We start from the raw sequence: 5,579 nt of genomic DNA on the forward strand, positions 1-5,579 counted from the left end.
GTGTGTGTGTGTGTGTGTGTGTGTGTGTGTGAGAGAGAGCAGGGGAGGGCCAGAAAGAGAGAGACACAGAATCCGAAGATAGCCTCCAGGCTCTGAGCTAGCTGTCAGCACAGAGCCCGATGCGGGACTCGAACCCACGAACCATGAGATCATGACCTGAGCCGAAGCCGGACGCTTAACCGACTGAGCCCCCCAGGCTTTTCTTTTTTTCAACCACTCACCCCTTACCCCCGAAACTGCTAATCTTTTCTTCGTATTCGAATTCAGGGTTTTTTTGTTTTGTTTTTGTTTTTTAATTCCATGAGTAAGGGAGGTCATGCAGTGTTTGTCTTTCTCTGACTTACTTAGCACAATGCCATGAAGGTCCATCCACATTACAAATGGTAGAATCTCCTTTTTTGAGGCAAATAGTATCACATGGTATGTACACCTTTTTTCTGCTTTAAAAAAATTTTTAATGTTTATTTTTGAGAGAGACAGAATGTGAGTAGGGAGGGGCAGAGAGAGAGGGAGACACAGAATCTGAAGCAGCTCCAGGCTCCAAGCTGTCGGCCCAGAGCCCGACGTGGGGCTCGAACCCATGAACCGTGAGATCATGACCTGAGCCCAAGTCGGACATTTAACCGACTGAGCCCCCCAGGCGCCCCTGTGCACATTTTCTTTATATGTTTCCTCATCCATCAAGGGACACTTGGGTTTTCCTGTGTCTATTGTGAATGACGCCACAGTGAACGCGGGGAGGGGGCGTGCAGGTGTCTGGGTGTCCTTTGCACGTGGACACCCAGAGTGGAGTGTTGCTCTTGTCCATCCTGTGAGGCCCCTCCCGGCCCGGGTTGGCTGCAGCGATCTGCGTCCCTGCCAGCAGGCGCACGGGGTCCCCTTGTCTCCACGGCCCCCGAGCGGCTGTTTCTGGTCGTTTTGGCTCGCGGTCGCCCTTCACCTCCTCACATATATATTTTTAGACTCTCCTCCCTTGCCCCCTGCTCATTCTCTCCAAATGTTTACCTCCTTAGTCTTTCCAAAGAGCCAGGGTTTGGTTTTTATTCTTGCACTTCTGTTCCTTTGCCCTCCGTGTGGTTGATTCCGGCTTTAATCTGTGTTCTTTCCTTGTTTTCTTGCGTTGGGTTTTCTCTATTGTGCGCTTGCTGGCCCGCTGCCTGGGCTCCTCACTGGCGGGGCTCAGCCTCCCTTCGTGGGAGTGGCCTGGCTGGGTGGGTGCCCATTGTCCCGTTCAGAGGTCCTGGCCAGGCTGACGACTCTCAGACCTGGTTTGGGAGTCTGGGCTCTGCATACGTGACGCCAGGCTTCTCAGGGCTGTGTTTTGAAGGGTGGCGCCTCCATCAGGGGGGTGAAGCCCGTTGAAGAAGAGATTGGGGCAATCCTGGAAGGCTTCCTGGAGGAGGAGCCTGATGTGGGCTGAGAAGTGAGTGAAGGCAGCCCTTGAATGGTGAGCCTCTAGCATCCTGGAGAGGGCTGTGGGCCTCCATGCAGGCCCCGCGAATGAACGGACAAAAACCTCGTATAGAGAATAAAATAGAACAGGTGTAGAGAGAGCGCACAGACCCACAGGACAGCGCGCCCGAGTCACTAGTGTGCAAAGGGGAGCACACCCAGGCGTCGGCGGATGAGCACGGGCGTGCAGGGGCCGTGAGCAGCGTTCGCGGCTGTCACGGGAGCACAGCCCACGACGGCCAAAGATGGAAGCCACGGGGACTTCGGTCAGTGGGTGAATGGATAAACCCCGTGTGACCTCGCCAGACACTGGGATAGGATTTATCCCTAAAAAGGAATGCAGGTAACGGATGCGTGAGGAGCCTCGAACACACGAGGCGCTGGAAGGAGCCAGGCACGGGAGGCCACGTGTGGGGTCCCCTGTGCAGTGTCTGGAACAGGGAGACCCACGGAGACGGGTCGCAGACGACTGGCCCCCAGGGCCCCCGGGAGGAGGGGCGGGGTCGGGTTTCCTGCGGGGCTGGAGAGAGGCGTGGCCGCACACCCTTGTAAATGCACTAAATGCCACCCAATCGTTCACTCCTTTTTAAGTTTATTTTTAATGTTTTATTTTATTTTTGAGAGAGCGTGAGCAGGGGAGGGGCAGAGAGAGAGGGAGACACAGAATCTGAAGCAGCTCCAGGCTCTGAGCGGTCAGCACAGAGCCCAATGCGGGGCTCGAACCCATAGACCGTGAGATCATGACCTGAGCCGAAGCCGGACGCTTAACCCACTGTGCCCCCCAGACGCCCCGGAATCATTCACTTTAAATGATTAATTCTGTGAATTTTACCTTGTTAAGGAAATGTCTATTACGAGAAACTTCTCCGTCATTGCCATAGATTTGGAACATGAGAGGACAAGGCCGCACTCTAGCCCGCCCCCTGCGGTCGGCCTCCGTCCTGGGCGCAGCCTTTTGTAGTTTTGTTTTCAGTAACCCCCGTGCCCTACCTGGGACTTGAGTGCACAGCTCAGAGACCAAGAGTCCCGAGCTCTGCCGGCCGGGCCCCCGCTCCCCCCACCAAGTCCATAAAACAAACATTATGGAAACTCACAGAGCAAATACCTGCTTACACGCACTTTTCAGTTAAAACGCTCATTCTCTCGGTTTTCCTTCCCATTTTTTTCCTTTGGAATTTTGGCAAATACAAAAACAAATATTAATAGAAAAAATAATAATCACGGATCTCTCTGATGCCCCAAATAAATTACTGCTAATCTTTTGATATATTTATTCCCGCTTGGTCTACGTGTCTTTAACAGTCTGCAAGCAGTTGGGGCCCCAGGCTGGCTCCTTCCGGAGAGTGTGCAAGTCTTGATTTTTGGGCCGAGTTTTTGTTTTTGTTTGTTTTCTTTTATCGTTTATCGTCACGTTGGTTTCCGGTGGGTTGTAAATTTGAGCCCCCTGTTGGGTGTAGAGATTACTTAAAAATAAAATCTTAGGGACACCTGGGGGGCTCAGTCGGTTAAGCATCCGACTTCCAGTCATGATCTCCATGTTTGTGGGTTCGAGCCCCACATCGGGTGCTGTGCTGACGGCTCAGAGCCTGGAGTCTGCTTTGGATTCTGTGTCTCCTCTCTCTCTGCCCCTCCCCCATTCATGCTCTGTGTCTCTCTCAAAAATGAGTAAACATTTAAAAAACTTTTCAATCTTAAAAAAATAAACAATTTATAAATAAGTACATCCTGGGGCACCCAGTGGCTCAGTCTGTTGAGCGTCTGACTTCGGCTCAGGTCATGATCTCATGGTTTGTGGGTTCGAGCCCCACGTCAGGCTCTGTGCTGACAGCTCGGAGCCTGGAGCCTGGTTCTGATTCTGTGTCCCTTCTCTCTGCCCCTCCCTCACCTTTGCTCTGTCTCTCTCTGTCTCTCAAAAATAAATTAAGAGGGGTGCCTAGGGGGCTCAATCAGGTAAGCCTCCGACTTCGGCTCAGGTCATGATCCTGTGTTCGTGGGTTCAAGCACCTTGTCAGGCTCTGTGCTGACAGCTCAGAGCCTAGAGCCTGTTTCGGATTCTGTGTCTCCCTCTCTCTCTGACCCTCCCCCTCTTATGCTCCGTCTCTCTCTGTATCAAAAATAAATAAAACAATAAAAAATATTTAAGAAAAAAATTAAGAAAAATTTTTTAATAAATGCATCCTTAAAAGGTAGGGATTGTCATGAAATTGCCTTCTGATCTCCATTTTCCGTCACCCCCTACTTTGTAGCCTTTTAGTTTGTTAAAATATATATTTATTTATATTAAATATGTATATATATACATAAAGATCCATAATTTGTATTTTTATGTAGATGGTGTGATTCTGTGTGCACTTTTACAAATTGCTTTCCTTTGCCCAACAGTATGTGTGGGGCACCCGGGCGGCTCAGTTGGTTCAACATCCAACCTCGGCTCAGGTCATGATCTCCCGGTTCGTGGGTTCGAGCCCCGTGTTGGACCCGTCATGTGGTGGCAGCAGGGAAGTGGAAAATCGCCCAGAGGGCTAGTAACAGGGAAGCGTGCCAGCAAAACGCTTGTGGTTCTGTCTGTGCATCACTGCCAATCACAGCTGTGCTACAGCCTGACAGGCACCAAAAACAGACTGTTGTGGGGTTTGCTTATTGTTTTATTTTGTTTTAATGTTTCTTCTTATTAAATTTTTTTAGTGTTTATTTTTTTGAGAGAGAAAGAGACAGAGCATGAGCAGGGAAGGAGCAGAGAGAGAGACAGGGGGAGACAGGATCTGCAGCAGGCTCCAGGCTCCGAGCTGTCAGCACAGAGCCTGACACGGGGCTCGAACCCACGAACCGTGAGATCATGACCTGAGCCGAAGCTGGACTCTTAACCGACTGAGCCACCCAGGCGCCCCTGTTTATTTTTATTTTTAAGAGAGAGAGCATGAGCAGGGGAGAGGCAGAGGGGGGGAGGCGCGGACAGAGGATCTGAAGCTGTTTAGTTAGTACCTAGCAGTCCTTAAACACGACTGGTCTCTATTTCCACTCCCCACCCTGCTCCCCAGGAAAATATACCCCCCCCCCCATGGTCTTGTTAACATTGGATACTATCGAATGTAAAAAGAGTGTTTTCCTACCTTTTAATTGGAAAAGCAGTTTCATGGTTATTTCAATAGGTATTTTCTTATTAGTGAGGCCAATTGGCTTTTTATATATTCTTTTTAAAAAATGTTTATTTATTTTGAGACAGAGAGAGTGCTAGCAGGGGAGAGGGGCAGAGAGGCAGAGAGAGAGAGAGAGAGAGAGAGAAAATCTCAAGCAGGGTCCATGCTCAGCTTGGATCCCGGTGCAGGACTTGACCCCACAACTGTGAGATCATGACCTGGGCTGAAATCAAGAGTCAGACGCTTAACTGACGGACACCCAGCTGCCCCCGACTTCTTATATTTTTCCAACAGCCTTTCTTTTCTAGAGCAGTTTTAGGTTCATGGCCGAACTGAGCAGAAAACGGGAGTTCCCTGGGCTGCTGGGGCTCCGTTGCTTGGGCGTCTCTTGATTTCGGCTCAGGTCACGATCTTGCGGGTTGTGGGTCCGAGCCCGGCATCAGGCTCCGCGCGGCCCGCAGGGAGTCTGCTTGACATTCTCTTCCTCTCTCGGCCCCTCCCCTGTGTTCTCTCTCTCTCTTGGTCTCTCTCAAAATAAATAAACATTAAAAAAAATTTTTTTTAAGAAAATGTCCAGTTCCCACATATCCGCTGCCCACACACAGTCACAGCCTCCGCACTACCAAGGCCCCCACCAGAGTGGGGCGTTCATGACCATGAACTGACGTCACTGACATCGTCATCCCCCCGAGTCCTCAGCGGACCTGAGTGGCGTTCGCTCTTGGTGCTGTACACTCTGTGGGTTTGGATGGAGCTAAGATGACATTTGTCATTGTCCCTTCACTGCCCCCAAATCCCGAGCTCTACCTAGATCTACCTCTCCCCACCCCTGCAAACCACTGATCTTTTTTACTGTTTCTAGTCTTGCCTTTTCTAGAAGGTTCTAGACATGCAATCATACAGGGCGTAGCTCTTCCGACTGGCTTCTTTCACTTCGTGTTATGCTGTTAAGGGCCCTCCGTGGCTTTCTGTGGCTCACTGGCTCGTGTC

Source organism: Suricata suricatta, chromosome 12, assembly GCF_006229205.1.
Source record: "Suricata suricatta isolate VVHF042 chromosome 12, meerkat_22Aug2017_6uvM2_HiC, whole genome shotgun sequence".
NCBI classification, from domain to species: Eukaryota; Metazoa; Chordata; class Mammalia; order Carnivora; family Herpestidae; genus Suricata; species Suricata suricatta.